The sequence below is a fragment of the Miniopterus natalensis genome, chromosome X (genome assembly GCF_054644295.1).
Source record: "Miniopterus natalensis isolate mMinNat1 chromosome X, mMinNat1.hap1, whole genome shotgun sequence".
Taxonomy (NCBI): domain Eukaryota; kingdom Metazoa; phylum Chordata; class Mammalia; order Chiroptera; family Miniopteridae; genus Miniopterus; species Miniopterus natalensis.
In genome coordinates this window covers 54,383,702-54,403,893 of record NC_142103.1, presented here as the reverse complement: position 1 = coordinate 54,403,893, position 20,192 = coordinate 54,383,702, and positions in this window count along the sequence as shown.

The window sequence follows — 20,192 nt, the reverse complement described above, 5'->3', positions numbered from 1 at the left end:
TTCTTGTTTGATGTAAGGGTGGGTCCCTTTGGACTCATCAAGAACTGTTTACTTTCTGTATGTGTATTTTTACAAAGCCTAGGTTCTGGGAGCTTATGGTGACTTTACCACACCTCTGTGTTGGCTCCTCCAGTCAGTATGCATCCTTGTTCCTCAGAGCAGGCTCAGACCCTTGGGCCATCTTGGGGATGCCTGGTATTGGAAGGACACAGGTAATCTCAAGTGAGGTTCCCATGTCCCTTTTCAAGGTCCATGCAGAGCTTCCCCCTCAGAACCCCTAGAAGGTCCTGCTGTTCTATATCTGGCTGGTCCCTTGGCCTTGGCCTGAAACATTTCTTCTCCCCCCACTGGTTGGGATGGTCAGACTGCTTCAGGCCGGTGGCATGTTCTCCCAGAGTTCCAACCAGGAAATTCCCCAATAGTTAAAGACCTTGAAAACAACACTTTTATGTACCAGACTTTGGGTGCCAAATTTCTAAGAGGGAAAGGAAACAGTTTAACTCAAACTGAATGCATCATATCAGAAACCTGGAAAAATGAGTGAATCACATGGGGTACTCATAAAACCCTGTTGTTTAATAATTTGCTACCTTAAAATGCAGAAACAATCTGTGAATTGTCTTTGTACAGCTGATAAGGACTTCAGTTCCTGTAGCTGTATGACAGAATTTTGCCAGCACCCAGCAGGCTTTTTTTTTTTTTTTTTTTAAATATATATGACAAGATTTTGAACAATGTATACGTGCTGATCTAACTTTAGTAAATTTGCTCTTAAATGTCATTTACAGATTATTTCTGTTGAAACTGCAAGAGTAAATTATTGAAATTTAGAAGTGCACAGGGATTTCATGACTTACTCACCCATACATGCACACACACATTTGTTATTAAAATGAGGTGAGGCTGTTTTCTTTTGCCATGCAGAGACTTTTTAGTTTGATGTAGTCCCATATGTTTATTTTTTCTTTTGTTTCTCTTGCCCTAGGAGATGTCTCAGTGAAAAGTCCACTATGTGGAATGTCTGTGACTTTACTGCCTATGTTTTCTTCCAGGATTTTTATGGTTTCGTGACTTACATTTAAGTCTTTTAACCATTTTGAGTTTATTTTTGTGTATGGTGAAAGTTGGTGGTCTAGTTTCATTCTTTTGCATATATCTGTCCAATTTTCCCAGCACCACTTATTGAAGAGACTGTCACCTCACTGTCTGGGAAAACATATTTGCCAAGGATGTATCTGATAAGGGGCTAATTTCCAAAGTGTACAAAGAACTCATAGTACTCAGCAAGAGGAAGACAAACAACCCAATTAAGAAATGGGCAAAGGACTTAAATAGGTACTTCTCCAAAGAGGACATACAGATAGCCAAGAGACACACGAGAAAATGCACAACGTCGCTAATCATCAGAGAGATGCAAATTAAAACCACAGTGAGGTATCAGTTCACACCTGTCAGAATGGTTGCCATCAACAAATCAACAAACAACATGTGCTGGCCAGGGTGTGGAGAAAGGGGAACCCTAGTACTCTGCTGGTGGGAATGCAGACTGGTACAACCACTATGGAAAACAGTATGGAGGTTCCTCAAAAAATTAGAAATGGAACTTCCTTTTGACCCAGTGATTCCACTCCTAGGAATGTATCCTAAGAATCCTGAAACACTAATCAGAAAGAATATATGTACCCCTATGTTCATAGCAGCACAGTTTACAATAGCTAAGATTTGGAAACAGCCCAAGTGCCCATCAGTAGATGAGTGGATAAAAAAAGCTGTGGGACATTTACACCATGGAATACTACGCAGCTGTAAAGAAGAAGAATCTCGTACCCTTGGGACAGTATGGATGGACCTGGAGAATATTATGCTAATGAAATAAGCCAGGCAAAGAAAGACAAATATCACATGATCTCACTTATATGTGGAATCTAAAGAACTTAATAAACTGATGAACAGAATAGATTCAATGACATGGAAGCATAGATGAGACTGATGAATGTCAGAGGGATGGAGGAGGGCAGGTGGGCAGAGGGGGAGAGAGTAACTAAAGAATTTATATGCATATATGCACAACCCAAGGACATGGACAATGGTGGGGAGAGGGACTGGAGATGGGGAAGGGACGGGGTGGAACGGGTCTTTGGGGAGAAAAAGGGACATCTGTAATATTTTAAACAAAAATAAAATTATAAAAATAAATAAATAAAAACTAAAATAAATAAATAAATAAAAATTAAATTAAATTAAATTAAAAAAAAAATGAGGTGAGATGACGGGGACCTGCATAAGCAAGTTCAACCTCTCTGTGCCTGGAAAGAAGAAGGGACTGGAGCAACCAGGAGGCTCACTTCCCCCCCCCCCCCCCACACACACACCTGGGCCTTTCTCTATGCCTTAGTATCCCCAACACACAAATGCAAGCATGCACATGCACACATGCACACATGCCCTACCCAAAGATGTCAGTGGCACTCGCCCTCTAGCCCTGCTGGCTGGAGGGTGCCATGGAATTTTTTCTGGTCTCTAGGATGTATCCAAGAGGATTCCAAGCCATGTGAAAATTGTCCTGCTTTGTAGAGGGTGGAACGTGACCCTGCAACTTCAGAAGCACAATCATTTATTAATAATTTTTAAAAATCTTGTCTATCCAAGTTAAAAAAATCAACAGTTCTAGGTTCTAAGGATGAAATACATCTCTGTAACCTAGAGCATGTTCAGTTTTTGGAAACCATATTTTGGTGGTTTCCAGTACCCTTCCTGCGTAGGGCTTCTTCTCCCCACCTCTCCAAACCTTAGAGTCCTTTTCAGTGAAGAGAGGTGGCCACACTCTGGGAGCTGTTTCCTGTCCCTCTGGACTGTCAATCAGGAAGCACAAGCAGGTCCTGTGTCTCTCTGTGTGGTGTCCTCAGTTCTCCAGCCATACAGGTGGGCTCCAAGGGCAGTTTTTTACATGAAACAATACCAGTACAAAATACTTATTTTTTCCAAAATGTAATGTTTTCCATAAAATCTGTTGGCAAATCCCTTCCCACTCTCTCTAAATATTTTTGGGTTTTACATGTTTTTCAGATTTTTTTTTTTTTATTGCCTTGTATCCAGAAAACTAAAGAATTAGCACAAACACGTTCTGATCTTAAGTAAAATAGCAAGTCACAATAGGTGTTAGTGTCCCTCATTTTCTGTGTTAGTAACTTTTAAAAGAATGTATGAAGATAGTCATGAATGTGCTAGGTGTTCTAATCTTGCTTCAGTTCACTTTCGCTGTGTCTACATGACAACAACCATTTGACAAGGAATAAAGCCACGTCTCGTGTCATGGGCATTAATGTGCCCCTCCCCATTCAGTGTCAGCCCTATACCTTCCTTTCTTTAAGTGTTTGGGGGAGTATCACATGAGCAGCAATCATCACCCAACCAGTGGGACCTACTTAGTGATGAATGGAGTAGCTGTTTAAATGGTAAGAGTCACTGGCTGACCATACACAGCATGGCCACCGGGTTCCTGGAGAGATGGACTGTTTCCACCTTTCCCCCAAATGTTTGCATCTTGTCTGATTGAGAAGGGCTTGTCTCAAGACCCCTGATTAGAGGTCATTGAGCTCTCACCTGCCTGTGTAAATAGATGATATGAAGTGGGGGTGGGAGCCAAGGGGCTATTACTGCCATTTGGAAATACTTGCTTTGCATAGATTCAGCCTTAATGTTTTTCTGACATCCTAGTGATACACCCTGCACAAAGTGGATATCAGAGTTAATACTGTGAGGAGACAAAATAATGAGAATAGTTTTACCAAAGATAATGAAATATCACATAATTTCCGCATTTTACCATTGACTTGAGTGCATCCTTAGAAAACTGAATGTCGCAAAAACCCAGGACATTTTTGGAAATTGTATGCTCTCTAGCAACTTTGTGTGAATTTTTATACAAGCACTGTTTCATGAGTTATATAAAATGTTATAAAAAATTGAAAAAAAAGAAGAAACAGAAAACTTGAACAGACAATAACAATTAATGAAATTGAAGCAGTAATTTCATTTCTGTTCCCAGCAAACAGAAGCCTAAACCAGATGGATTTACAGGTGAGTTTTACCAAACATTCAAAGAAGAATTAACACCTATTCTCCTCAAACTATTCCAAAAATTTCAAGAGGAAGGAAGACTTCCAAGCTCTTTTTATGAAGCCAGTATTATCCTAATAGCAAACAAGATCCAGCAATACATTAAGAAGATCATACACCATGACCAAGTGGGATTTATTCCACAGATGCAAAGTTGGTACAATATTCACAAGTCAATAAATGTGATATACCACATAAACAAATGAAGGATAAAAAGCATTTGACAAAATCCAGCACCCTTTTTGATAAAAACTCTCAGCAAAGTGGGAATAGAAGGAACATGCCTCAACATAATAAAGACCATATAAGACAAACCTACAGCCAACACCATACTCAATGGGCAAAAACTAAATGTGTTTTCCTTAAGAACAGAAACAAGACAGGGTTGTTTGTTTTCACCACTCTTATTCAACATAGTACTGGAAGTCATAACACAGCAATCAGACAAGAAAAAAATAAAAGGGATAAAAATGCAAAAGGAAGAAGTGAAACTGTCATTATTCACAGATGACCTTATATTGTACATAGAAAACCCTAAAGATGCCACCAAAAAACTACTAAATGAATTCGGCAAAGTAGCAAGATACAAAATTAACATCCTGGAATCTATAGCATTTTATACACCAATAATGAACTCTCAGAAAGAGAAACTAAAAAAACTATCCCATTGACCATAGCAAATAAATAAATAAATAAATAAATAAATAAATAAATAAATAAGATACCGAGGAATAAACTTAACCAAGGAGGTAAAAGACCTGTACTCAGAAAACTACAGGACATTGAAAAAAGAAATAGAGGAAGACACCGTGTTCATGGACATAAAAAAATTAATATCATTAAAATGTCCATTCTACCCAAAACAATCTATAGATTCAACTCAATTCCTGTTAAAATACCATTGGCATAATTCACAGATCTGGAACAAATATTCCAAAAATTTATATGGAACAAAAAAGTCCTCGAAGAGCTGGTCAATCTTGAGAAAAAACAAAGTTGGAGTACTGAATATCAAACCAAACCACAAAGCCATTGTAACCAAAACATCTTGGTACTGGCATAAGAACAGTCATATAGATCAATAGAACAGAACGAAAAGTCCAGAAATTGACCCACACCTATATGGTCAATAAATATTTGACAAAGAAGATGAGAACTTAAAGAAAGTCTCTTCAATGAATGGTGCTGGGAAAATTGAACAGGTACATGCAAAAAAAATAAAATGATCTAGACCACCTACTTACACCATATACAAGAATATACTCAAAATAGATAGACTTAAATGTAAGTCATGAAACCATGAAAATCTTAGAGGACAACATAGGCAGTAAAATCTCAGACATGTCACCTAGAAGAATTTTTGTTGTTACATCTCCTAAGGCAAGAGAAAAAAAAGTAAAAATAAACAAATTGGATTACATCAAACTAAAAGGTTTCTGCAAAGCAAGAGACCAGCATCAAAATGCAAAGGGAACCCACTGTATGGGAGAACATATTCACGAATGACACATCTGATAAGGGGTTAATTTTCAAAATATATAAAGAACTCATAAAACCAAACAAAAGGAAGACAATCCAATTAAAAAATGGGCTAAGACACCTGAATAGACACTTCTCCAAAGAGGACATACAGACAGGCAATAGACATATGAAAAAATGCTCAATGTCACTATTCATCTGAGAGATACAAATTAAATCTACAATGAAGTATCATTTCACATCTGCCAGAATGGCTACCATCAACAAAGGTCAAGTGCTGGCAAGGATGTGAGGAAAAGGGAACCCTAGTACACTGTTGGTGAGAATGTAGAACAGTGCAGCCACGGTGGAAAACAGTATCAAGTCACCCTCCAAAATTAAAAATGGAACTGCCATTTGACCCAGCAATCTCACTTCTGGACTATATCATAAGAATCTTGAAACACCAATCAGAAAGAATATATGAGCCCTTATGTTAATAGCAGCTCAATTTACAATAGCTAAGATCTGGAAACAGCTTAAGTGCCCATCAGTAGATGAGTGGTTAAAAAAGCCGTGGTACATTTACACAATGGAATACCATGCAGCTATAAAACATATCTCTTACCCTTTGTGACACCATGATGGACCTGTAGATTATTATGGTAAGCAAAATAAGTCAGTCAGAGAAAGACAAATATCACATGATCTCACTCATATGTGGAATCTAATGAACAAAATAAGCTGATGAACAAAATAGGTCCAGAGACATGGAAGCATGGATGCACAGAGCTCACAGGCAAGTGGAGAGAAGGGGAAGAGATTAACCGAAGAACTTATATGCATATATTCATAGTCCATGGACACAGACAATAGTGGGGTGAAGGCCTGAGGTGGGACAGAAGCTGGGTGGAGGAGGTCAAAGGAGGGGAAATGGGGGACATCTGTAATACTCTCAAAAATAAAAATAAATTTTAAAAAATAATAAAAATAAAGAAGTCAAAAAATGGGGAAAAAAGAAATGAAAAGCCTGGCTGGCATGGCTCAGTGGTTGAGTGTTAACCTATGAACCATGAAATCATGGTTCGATTCCCAGTTAGGGCACATGCCTGGTTTGAGGGCTTGATCCCCAGTCAGGGTCATTCAAGAGGCAGCCAATCAATAACTCTCATCATTGATGTTCCTATCTCTCTTCTTATCCATTCCTTTCTCTGAAATCAATGAAAACATATTTTAAGAAAAAAAAGTTTAAAAAGTAAAAGTAAAACAAACCCAAGAAAAGTAGAATGAAGGAATAACAAGCACATCATTTCTTGAAGGAATGAAAAATTGTTCTCCAGTTTACACTCCCGCCAGTAGTGCCTTAGGATTCCTATGTACACATATGCTCATCAGTATTTGATGTTTTCTTCCTTACTACTTTTTGTCACATTTATGTGTATAATGTGGTGGTTCATAATTTTATCTGTTTACCAATAAATTAAATGTCTTTTCATATACTAATGAGCTATTCAAGCTTGTATCTTTGTGAATTATTTTATTCTACAAGTTTCTATTTTTCTATTATATTTTGAGAGATATTCAAAAGTTAGAACCACATGACTGGTGACTGGATGTAGGGCATTAGAGAGGGAGGAACCCAGGATAAGGATATCAATTTGGATTTCTCTGAGTTATCACTTCTCACCAAACAGTCCTGATTCTACCACTGTCCATGGTATCTTCACTCTTATGGTATCCCACTCCTTCATAATTTGACTTTCTGTTTTCCAAACAAGCTCTGATTAGGTAATATCCATCTAAAAGAGTAAGTCCCAGAAGTAAACAAAGCTCTGCAGGTTACATTCTCACTACAGACTTTTATAAATTCAGATTTTATATAGCTATACCATTAATTTTGAATTAATAAAGCAAGTAGAACCTACCAATAATGAAATGGTAGGACTGTCTGTATTTGGGGTCTGTGGTATTTTTTTTCGAAAACTGATTTTAAGTAACTGTAAGGCTATGTATAGCATCAATCTCTCTCATTACTTAGAATATCTAGTTTCTGCAGCAACCCACCATTAATTCCACAAATATTTTCCGAGGCATACATTCTGGGTTAGGAGTAGAATACAGATTATTGAGACCAGAGAATGGATTACATCTTCCTAGGAAACAGGTAGATTCCAATAGAGAGACTTTGGTTCCCCAAACAGTAACTGCACTTCTCTCCATGCATCTATTTCAGTTGTTTGCCATCAGTTATAATGCACTGCTGCTTATGTAGTCCGTTTCTTGAGATGTAAGTCAAATCATATGCTGTATGCATTATGGGTCAAAAGAATCTTTTCAGAGATAGCATAGAGCAGTTATTATAAGCACAGGCTCTGAAGTCAGTCAGACACCTAAATTTCAATCTCGTTTCCACAACTTGCTACCTGTGAAATCTTGGGTGAATTATATAACGTCTCTGAGCCTCAATTTCCTCATCTGGAAAATAACACCTATTTCTTTGAGATGCTGTGAAGATTAAATGAAGGAATGCATGTATCAAGACCTTTGAACATAGTCTTCCACAAACATTAACAATTTTATACTATTATTATTCGTTGATATAATGGATAATAACCATCAAGCAGAAGTAAGTTGTGCAAGAAGCATAATATAGTAAAAAGGACACTGGTCAAGAGTTAGTAGATCTGAGCATAGGTTTTGTGAAAGAATATGGTAAAATGGTGCTCTCCTGAAGATTATTGAATGCCAAGCTTGGGGCTTTATAAGGAATAAGGATATGACTGGCTTTATGCTTTAGGATTTTATTCTGGAAGCAAAGTGGAGGCTGAATCTACATCAAGATTCTTTGCCTTGTGGACGTTTTTGCAGATTATTTCAGTCTCTAATTTGTCTAGTTACTCGCCATTTCAGCCATTTGTGCTTCTGTGCCTTCATACCCAATACAGTCTTCTTCCTTTTTTCTGTAGAAGAAACTCTAATTCTTAGCCAGATCCACTCATGTTGATACAACTCTTCCAGGCTCTATTAAATCAATAAGTGCCAAACTTATAGTCAGTTTCCCCATATCCTAGAAAGATTCTCTATCTCATTAGTGTCTGTCCCTGGTTGCCTAGTCCTGGCCTGGGCTGTACCTATTATTTCCTACCTCAATCTGTTCAGGTCCCCGGGCATCTCATAATAAGATCTTAGATCCAAGATTTTTTTCATACTGAAATATTTGGTTCTGCTATCACAGTGTGCAATTGATTTCTCATGTCTATTGGCACCTCCTTCCTCCCTATGTAAAGAGAAATAGAGCCCTGGCTGGTGTGAAAGTCATCTTGTGTGCCAAAAGGTTGTTGGTTTGATTTCCATTCAGGGCACATACCTGGGTTGTGTTCTCAATCCCTGGTAATGGTGTTCAGAAGGCAGCTGAATGATCAATGTTACTCCCTCACATCAATGTTTCTCTCCCTCTCCCTCTCTCTTCCTCTCTCCTTAAAACTCAATAAACTATTTAAAAAAAGAAGAAGAAGAAGAAGAAGAAGAAGAAGAAGAAGAAGAAGAAGAAGAAGAAGAAGAAGAAGAAGAAGAAGAAGAAGAAGAAGAAGAGAAATAGAGAAGGAAAGGGACATGGGGAGGTACTCCCCAAGTGGGCATGGGAAGTCCAACCCAGGGAATTTGCCCAGAAAACTCCTACTACCTTTTATTTTATTTAATGTAGTTTTTAATAAGAAAAAACTTTTTTTATTTCTGTTACATTCTTTTACATTTTTATTCCAGTAGAACTATAAGGGCCCCAAAGGGGTCAAAAGAGACAGAACTGATACCCACAGAGACCAATCCCCTCATTGGTTGCCAAGGACTGGCTCCTGTTCTCAAAAGGCTCTTATAACATAATAGACACCATTTTAGGAATTGAACCTAATTTCAAAGAGGCACCATGAGCTTGTGAGAAGAGCAGTTAACCAGGAGTGCAAAATCTGATATTGACAATTTGTGGGACTTTTGGTCCAGATTCTCTTTGGTTCTGAGTCTCTTTATCTGACAAATGAGAAAAGAAATTGAACTGGGTGATCTCTGAGAGCCCTTTGAACTTTTATGTTTTCTGAATTAATACTGTCTCATCACTACCTGTTCCTCCTGAGGTTAGTTTTGGTGTTCAAATAGCAATGAGAAAGGAGAACACCAAATCAGCCCCTCCATCACTTGGAGAGTGTGTATATTTCCACCTCTGACATGCATTTCTACCCCTTCAAAAAAGCTGACATACTGTTCTTTGTGGTCCATGGTGAATTAGAACAAAGGTAAATGACCCGTGGGGGAGCTGAATGGGGCCGCTGGTTTCAATAATAAGGTGTGCCAATCGACTGAGCTAATCTGCTACACACTAATAAACCTGATTAGCAGCTTTATCTGAACCTCCTAAGGGAAGATATCAGGAAGAAAGAAGTTCTAAAATAGTGATTTTTCCCCTGAAAAAGGAAGGGTGAAAGGAAGGCAACTAACACTTCTTAAGGCCCCCGAGCTTATTATACACCTTCTCATTATCTCATTCTGCTATGAGGGGTTTTTAGATACATTATCTGTCACCCCATTGACGCCCTCCCCAAGGTTGACTCCTCCTTATTCTTTGTCATCCTGTGTGCTACTCTTCCATGGTTGAAGAGGATGACTTATTCACATAGATCAGGACCATTATTTTGCCAAAGACTTAAGAGTAGCTATCCCTGCTAGAATGTTCATTATCATATTTAATCCCCTTACAGGTTTCATGAGGTCCAGATATTCTAGCCACCAGGCAAGACAGATGATGAAACTGAACTTCTCTGAACTGAAATGATTTACCAAAGGTCACACCCCAGCAAGTGTCAGAGCTGGAATTAGAACCTAAGACTTTTGATACCATGCTGTCTTGTTTCTCCTGTCTTTTGTAAGTGCACTTAGATTCCTTTATTTGGGAGGACTAGCAATAGCAACAGAGGGGTAAACCTTAGGAACACTGAATGGACAACCCAGCAAAGTTGTGAGCTATGGTTTACAAAAGATTCTTAGGACTGGAACAACCTCCCACCTTTAGGTGCTGAAAACATATCAAAGCCAGCAAAGTATCTTAGAAAGCTGCTAGATTATATTTTTATTTAAAGGAAACCACATCGTGAGATCAGTGAGATGTCAGTACAGTCTTTTTAATTACACACATATTATATTTTTTCTCTGTGACCTACATGTACCACCATCCCATATATATATATATATATATATATATATATATATATATATATATATATATATATATATTCTGTCTATGCTTAAGTTTCAATATTTTCTATTGACCAGTCTTTTGGTCTATCAATAATTTCTTCTATGGTGCTATTAAAACTGTCTGTTGACATAGTACTGGAAGTCCTCGCCCTAGCCATCAGACAGGAAGAAAACATAAAAGGTATCCAAATTGGAAAGTAGGAAGTAAAACTGTCATTATTTGCAGATGACATGATATTGTACATAGAAAACCCTAAAGACTCCATTAAAGTGCTACTAGATTTGATAAATGATTTTGGCAAGGTAGCTGGATACAAAATCAACATCCGGAAATCAATGACATTCTTATACACCAACAATGAACTTTCAGAGAGAGAAACTAAAAAAACAATACCATTTACCATTGCAACTAAAAAAATAAGATACCTAGGAATAAACCTAACCAAGGACATAAAAGACCTGTACTTGGAAAACTATGTGACACTGAAAAAAGAAATAGAAGAAGATTTAAACAAATGGAAGAATATACCATGCTCATGGATTGGAAGAATTAATATCATTAAAATGTCCATACTACCCAAAGCAATTTATAAATTCAATGCCATTCTTATTAAAATACCAACAGCATATTTCACAGACCTAGAACAAACATTTCAAAAATATATATGGAACCAAAAAAGTCCTCAAATAGCTGCAGCCATCTTGAGAAAAAAGAACAGAGTGGGAAGGATCACATTACGGGACTTGAAACTGTATTACAAACCCACTGTAATCAAAACAGCCTGGTATTGGTACAACAACAAGCATATAGATCAATGGAACAGAACAGAGACCCCAGAAATAGACCCACACCATTATGGTCAGCTAATATTTGACAAAGGAGGCAAGAGCATACAATGGTGTAAAGACAGTCTCTTCAATAAGTGATGCTGGGAAAATTGGACAGATACGTGGAATCTAAGGAACTTAATAAACTGATGAGCAGAATAGATTCAATGACATGGAAGCATAGATGAGACTGACGAATGTCAGAGGAAGGCGGGTAGGTGGAGGGGGAGAGAGTAACCAAAGAATCTATGCATATATGCACAACCCAAGGACACAGACAATGGTGGGAGAGGAACTGGGGAGGGGGACGAGATGGAGTGGAACGGGTCATTGGGGAGAAAAAGGGACATCTGTAATATTTTAAACAAAAATAAAATCTAAAAATAAAAAACAAGCAAACAAAAAAACTGTTGAGCCTCCTTTATTTCATCTTTTGTATTTATCTTCTAGAATTCCTATCTGGCATTTATTAATAGATTCCAACTCTGTGGAATTCTCCATTGTTTTGTTGCTGGAGGAAACAGGATTCTTCCATGGTATCACAGAAAGTGCATTTCCAGAATACAGGTATAGGAGGATTGGAGATATAGTGGCAAGATTTACCAGAGTGAAAACAAAGGACTGCCCTCAAGTACACCGTACCCCATGTCTCATCTACAACCAGATAGCTCAGCTCCATCTTGATGCAGAAGAAATTCAGCCTCTGGGACTGCAGGCTTGCACTTGTCCCCTCCAAGCCCAGGAGGAGGGCCAAGGCCCAGACCTGCTGTGCCATTAGCCAGGCGCTAAAGGCTCCATTAGTCTATCTTAGTCTCTATTCCCACATAGCCAGTGATGCGTGCTGCACTTTGGCTAGTACGGCTGCTGAAGAGAGAAAGTGCCTTGGGCCTTTATTAAGCTTTGATTTTATTTCCTATAGTTTGGGAAGGGATAAGCTTTCTTTCAAACTATCCAATCTCTTTCCTAGATAGCCCCGGGCTATGCTGGTACCTTCTCCTATCCAAACCTTTCCCTGGGTCTTCTGGGGTTTCATGCCCTCATCTTATCTGATCCTTTTGCCAAATTTTCCCAGCTAGACCCTCCCCTTTATGGTACCATTTTTGCTCATACTCCTCATGTCTCATGGTTTTGCCTAGTCATCTGGCCTCTACAGTGCATGTGATTTGTAGAAGAACCTATCCCTGTGCCATCTTCATTTCTACTGTGAATGCACTCAGCAAAGGAATTTTCCTTTTTCTGTTTATGCCACCCTCCAATTGATCATCTGGGCAAATGGGCCAGTAGTTTCCCTTAGGAAGATTGGAAAGTTGATCTTTGCCTGCACAGGGATTAACATCCTTTTGACGGAGGATGTGGCTGTCCCCTTGGGTGTCTGTGAAGCTGTAGCTTTGAGGCTTAACCAGGCTTCACCAATTTTGCTCTCTTCTCTTTTGTTAATACCTAACTAGCTATCCATAGTAACAATTTCATCTACTATCTTTTCTAGTTCCATGAACATATTAATTATTATTACTTTAAAGTTCTTGTCTTCTAACAACAATATCTAGAACATCATGCGTCTATTTTGTTTTTATTGCTATTTTTTCTTTTAGGTATATGGCCCTGGCTCTTAAAATGCCTAATGTATTTTATTGAATGCTAGGCATTCTATATTGTCAAAAGTTATATATGCTCCAGGATGTTATATTTCTACAGAGATGTTTCTCTTTTTCTGTTGCTAGACACATATAGTGGGGGCCTCAATCAGGGACTGAGTTGAAGCTGGATTTTAGTTTTTCTAAGTCTCTTTCTAGCTCTGGCTTACCACATTTCTGGGGTGTAGCTCTCTAGGGTTTCCAACTGAGAGCTTTGTTTGGGAGTGTATACTCTTGATGAACCCTGAATTTTAAACCTAGACTCAAAACAGTTTAACTGCAAAAACTCCTCTTTGCTTTTTGAAAGCTTTCCATTCAGCATTCTAGCACCTTGCCTTCCCCAGTACAGAATTTGGCAAAAATCTTTGGGGGAAACCAGTCATGCATCAGGCTCATTTCTGTCTCTCTCTTCTAACTGGGATATTCATTTTTCACATATCCTATTTTATCTCTCTAGTCTCAACACACTACCAAAATCTGTTAGTTTCTCTAACTCCCAGAAGTGGCCCTCTGAGGTCATGTCTATATTTCCATCCTCTTGCCTTGAACACCAATTCAGCAAATAATACCCAGAGAAAAAGTGACTACAGAAATGTTAATTCAACTCTCTGTGGTTTATCCTTACTCCCAATCATTGGCCTCTCTCACTCTGATTACTTTAAGAGCTCTACAATATATTTAAAGAGATTTTTTTGTTTGTCATTGTTTTTATTTTTATCCAGCTTTTCTTGTTATTTGTAGTCGCACCATCTATGGCAAATTATTCCCTCATACTTGAAAGGGGAAATGTATATTTGCTTTTTTACAAATTGAAAAAATTCAAAAGCTGTTTTTTTATATTTTTAAATTTTATTTTTGCTTAAAATATTACAGATGTCCCTTTTTCACCTCAATGACCTGTTCCACCCCAACCCATCCCCCTCCCCAGTCCCTCTATCCACCATTGTCCGTGTCCTTGGGTTGTGCATATATGCATATAAATTCTTTGGTTACTCTCTCCCCCTCCACCCATCCACCCTCATCCATCCCTCTGACATTCGTCAGCCTCATCTATGCTTCCATGTCATTGAATCTATTCTGTTCATCAGTTTATTAAGTTCTTTAGATTCCACGTATAAGCGAGAGCATGTGATGTTTGTCTTTCTCTGCCTGGCTTGCTTCACTTAGCATAATTTTCTCCAGGTCCATCCATACTGTACCAAAGAGTAAGAGATTCTTCTTCTTTACAGCTGCGTAGTATTCCACTCATCTACTGATGGGCACTTGGGCAGTTTCCAGATCTATTGTAAACTATGCTGCTATGAACATCGGGGTACATATAATCTTTGTGATTAATGTTTCAGGATTCTTACGGTACATTCCTAGGAGTGGAATCACTAGGTCAAAAGGCAGCTCCATTTTTCATTTTTTGAGGAACCTCCATAATGTTTTCCATAGTTGTTGCACCAGTCTGCATTCCCACCAGCAGTGTACCAGGGTTCCCCTTTCTCTACATCCTCGCCAGCACGTGACGTTTGTTCTCTTGTTTGATGGCAGCCATTCTGACAGGTGTGAAGTGATACCTCATTGTGGTTTTAATTTGCATCTCTCTGATGATTAGCAACATTGAGCATTTCTCACATGTCTCTTGGCCATCTGTGTGTTCTCTTTGGAGAAGTGTCTATTCAGGTCCTTTGCCCATTTCTTAATTAGGTTGTTTGTCTTCCTCTTGCTGAGTACTATGAGTTCTTTGTATACTTTGGAAATTAGCCCCTTATCAGATACATCTTTGGCAAATATGTTTTCCCAGACCATAGGGTTCCTTTGAAATTTAAGGATGTTTTCTTTTGCTGTGCAAAAGCTTTTTAGTTTGATATGTTTATTTTTCCTTTTGTTTCTCTTGCCCTAGGAGACGTATCAGTGAAAATTCCACTACGTGGGATGTCTGTGACTTTACTGCCTATGTTTTCTTCCAGGATTTTTATGGTTTCATGACTTATATTTAAGTCTTTTAACCACTTTGAGTTTATTTTTGTGTATGGTGGAAGTCGGTGGTCTAGTTTCATTTTTTTGCATGTATCTGTCCAATTTTCCCAGCATCACTTATTGAAGAGACTGTCTTTACTCCATTGTATGCTCTTGCCTCCTTTGTCAAATATTAGCTGACCATAATGTCGTGGGTCTATTTCTGGGGTCTCTGTTCTGTTCCATTGATCTATATGCCTGTTGTTGTACCAATACCAGGCTGTTTTGATTACAGTGGCTTTGTAATACAGTTTCAAGTCCAGCAATGTGATCTATCCCACTCTGTTCTTTTTTCTCAAGATGGCTGCAGCTATTTCGGGTCTTTTTTGGTTTCATATCAATTTTTAAAATGTTCGTTCTAGATCTATGAAATATGCTGTTGGTATTTTAATAGGAATTGCATTGAATCTATAAATTGCTTTGGGTAGTATGGACATTTATTGATATTAATTCTTCCAATCCATGAGCATGGTATATTCTTCCATTTGTTTAAATCTTCCTCTACTTCTTTTTTGGTGTCACATAGATTTCCGAGTACAGGTTTTTTACATCCTAGGTTAAGTTTATTCCTAGGTATCTTATTTTTTTAGTTGCAATGGTAAATGGTATTATTTTTCTAGTTTTCCTCTCTGAAACTTCTTTGTTGATATATAAGAATGCTTTTGATTTCCAGATGTAGATTTTGTATCATTTTACCAAATTCATTTATCAAATCTAGTAGTACTTTGATGGAGTCTTTAGGGTTTTCTATGTACAATATCATGTCATCTACAAATAATGACAGTTTTACTTCCTCCTTTCCAATTTGGATATCTTTTATGTTTTCTTCCTGTCTTTATGTCTGTGGCTAGGACTTCCAGGACTATGATGAATAAAAGTGGTGAAAGTGAACTTTCCTACTTTGTTCCTGTTTTTAATGGAAATGGTTTTAGTTTTTGCCTATTGAGTATGATGTTGGCTGTAGGTTTGTCATACAGGGCCTTTATTATGTTGAAATATGATCCCTCTATTCCCACTTTGCTGAGAGTTTTTATCAAAAATCCCTGCTGGAGTTTGTCAAATTCTTTTCTGCATTTATTGATATGATCATATGATTTTCATCCTTCGTTTTGTTTATGTTATGTATCACATTTATCTATTTGTGGAAGTTGTACCAGCCTTGCATCCCCAGAATAAATCTCACTTGGTCATGGTGTATGATCTTTTTAATGTATTGCTGGACCCAGATTGCTAGTATTTTAGTGAGGATTTTAGCATCTTTGTTCATCAGGGATATTGGCCTGCAATTTTCTTTCTTTGTAGCATCTTTATCTGGTTTTGGATTAGGATGATGCTGGCCTCATAAAAAGAGATTGGGAGTTTTCCCTCCTCTTAAATTTTCTGGAATAGTTTGAATAGAATAGGTGTTAATTCTTCTTTGAATGTTTGGTAAAACTCACCTGTAAATCCATCTGGTTCAGGACTTTTGTTTGCTGGGAGTTTTTTGATTACTGCCTCAATTTCATTAGTTGTTATCGGCCTATTCAGGTTTTCTGCTTCTTCTTGATTCAGCTTTGGAAGTTTGTATGCTTCTGGGAATTTGTCCATTTCACCCATGTTGTCCAATTTTTTGGCATATAGTTGCTCATAGTATTTTCTTACAATCCTTTATATATCTGTTGGGTGAGGTGTTGTATCGCCTCTTTCATTTCTGATTTTATTTATTTGGGTCCTCTCTCTTTGTTTCTTAGTGAGTCTGGTTAAAGGTGCATTAATTTTATTTATCTTTTCTAAGAACCAGCTCTTGGTTTCATTTAATTTTTGTATTGTTTTTTTAGTGTCTATGTCATTAATTTATCCTCTGATCTTTATTATTTCCTTCCTTCTATTTCCTCGGGGCTTTTCTTGCTGTTCTTGTTCTAGTTCTTTTACTTGTTGTGTTAGATGCTTCGTTAGATCTTTTTCTTGTTTCTTGAGATAGGCCTCTAATGCTATGAATTTTCCTCTCAGGACTGCTTTCGCCATGTCCCACAGATTTTGGGTTGTTGTCTGCTCATTTTCATTGCTTTCAGTGAAGTGTTTGATTTCTTCCTTGATCTAATTGGCAACCCATTCATTGTTTAATAACGTGCTATTTAGACTCCATGTGTTTGAATACTTTTGAGTTCTTTTATAGTGGTTGATTTCTAGTTTTATGGCATTGTCATCTGAGAAGATGCTTGATATGATTTCAGTCTTCTTGTATGTGTAGAGACTTGCCTTGTGCACTAACATGTGATCTATTTTTGAGAATGTTCCATGTGCACTTGAGAAGAATGTGTATTCTGCTGCTTTGGGGTGAAATGTTCTGTAAATGTCAATTAAATCCATTAGGTCCAGTGAGTCATTTAAGGTCTGTGTTTCCCTGTTGATTCTTTGTCTTGATGATCTGTCCAGTGATGACAGTGGGATGTTAAAGTCCTCCACTATGATTGTGTTGCTGTCAATCTCCCCCTTGAAGTTCCCCAAGAGTTTTTTTATATATTTAGGTGCTCCTATATTGGGTGCATAAATGTTCATAAGGGTTATTTCCTCCTGTTGGATTGATCCTTTTAGTATTATGTAGTGACCTTCTTTGTCTCTTGTTATGGTCTTTATTTTGACATCTTTTTTGTCAGAAATAAATATTGCTACTCCAGCTATCTTTTCCTTTCCATTTGCATGGACTATTTTATTCCATCCCTTCACTTTTAGCCTGTGTGAGTCTTTTGCTCTCAGGTGGGTCTCTTGTAGACAGCATATATTTGGTTCCTGTTTTTTTATCCATTCAGCTACTCTATGTCTCTTGATTCGACCATGTATTCTGTTTACAATTAAAGTTGCTCTTGATATAAACTTATTTAATGCTATTTCCCTCCTTTATGCTGATGTGCCTTTCTCTCACTATACATTCTTTTTCTTAGAGCAGTCCTTTTAGTATTTCTTGCAATGCTGGTTTGGTGGTACTGAACTCCTTTAGCCTTTTTTTTCTCTGGGAAGCTCTTTATTTCACCTTCAACTTTAAATGATAGCCTTGCTGGATAAAGCAATCTTGGTTACATGTTCTTGCTTTTCATTTCTTGGAGAACGTCATGATACTCCCTTCTGGCCTGAAGAGTTTCTGTTGAGAAATCAGCTGTTAGCCTTATGTGGGTTCCCTTGTAGGTCACTGCTTGTCTCTCTCTTGTAGCCCTTAATATTTTCTCTTTGTCCTTGACATTTGCCATTTTATTATGATGTGTCTTGGAGTCGGTCTGTTTGGAACCCTCTGTGCTTCCTGAACATTTGTGACTTTCTCCCTCAATAGCATGGGGAAATTTTCTGTCATTATTTCCTCCGCAAAGTTCTCTATCCCTTACTGTCTTTCCTCTTCCTCTGGCACTCCTATAATGCGAATGTTGGTTTGCCTCGTGTTGTCCCAAAGCTCCCTTAGACTGTCCTCAAGCTTTTTAAGTGTTTTTTTTTCTTTTTGCTGCTCTGATTTTTTCTACCTTATCTTCCAAGTTACTTATTCTGTCCTCTGCTTCATTGAACCACCTTTTAATTCCTACCAGTGTATTCTTGATATCAGATACAGCATTCTTTATGTCTGTCTGATTTTTGTTTGTTATGTATCTCTTTTTTCATCTTCTCCTTAAAGCCCTTGATCTTATCCTCTATTTCTTTGTTTCTCTCTATAAGTTCCTTGAACATCTTCATAATCTATACTCTGAACTCTGTTTCTGATACGTTGCTTAACTCCACCTCATCAAAATCTTTTTCTGGTGATTTTTTCTTTTCTTTAATTTAGGGGTTGTTTCTTCATCTCCCCATATTGGTAGGTCTTAGTGTTTGTATCTATATAATAGATATATTTGCTGTCTCTCAGTCTTTCTGGTGAGGGTTTGTCTTGTGAGTCCAGTGAAGCCCAGAGGTGTGTTTTGTGGGTGTCCCTTCAGTGGTTTCTTTATGTTTTCCTGTTGTGGTTGGGTCTAGATTGTCATTGACCAGTCTTTGGGAGGACTCTCCTCTCAGGTTGGCTAACTGTGTTTCACTGCCCCAACCTTGCCATGTAAGCTGTTGTACAGGTGCTGGCAAGGCAGTACAATACACAACTAAACTTCCAGGAAACAAGAGGCATCTTACAAAATACCTTGACAATCTCAATGAAAAGAACCCAAGTGAAAACAAAACTGGGTGAAGGGAGAACACACACACACATACACACACAAAAAAAAAATCTTAAAAAAAGAGAGAAAGAAAAGTAACGCTTAGAGAGAGAGAGAATTATATTGTTGTTAATAGTGATGAAAATTTAGAAAATAATAATAAAGTAAAATGTAAAAAATAGGGAAGCTACTGGGAGGTAATAGAGGCAGGGAAAAGATTCTGAAAGAAGGGCCAGCAAAAAATTAAGGGAGAGAGTAGGAATAGGATAATAGTTGAAAATGAGAAAATAAAAACAGAATAAAGAGAATAAGAGAAACTAACAATTGAACAAAAACACAGGAAGACAGAATTGAAGATAACAAAAGAATGAAAGAAAAGAAGAAGGAAAAAGAAAAAAAAGTTATGCCAATGAATCAAGAGGAGAGACAGAGATAAAGCCCGGGCAGGGAGGGAGTCCCGTAAGATATTTGGGGAAAACTATAGAGTAAAGCAGTAAACTTGGGTATAATGATAAAGTCTCAGCAATTAAGCAGGGAATATCAAGAAAGTCTTGCCCAGCTGGGCGTAGCTCAGCGGTTGAGCGTCGACCTAGAATCCAGGCAATTGGGGTTCGATTCCTGGTCAGGGCACATGCCCAGTTGCAGGCTTGATCAATGACTCTCTCATCATTGATGTTTCTATCTCTCTCTCTCCCTCTTCTTTCCTCTCTCTGAAATCAATAAAGATATATTAAAAAAAAATAAGAAGAAAGTCTTGATT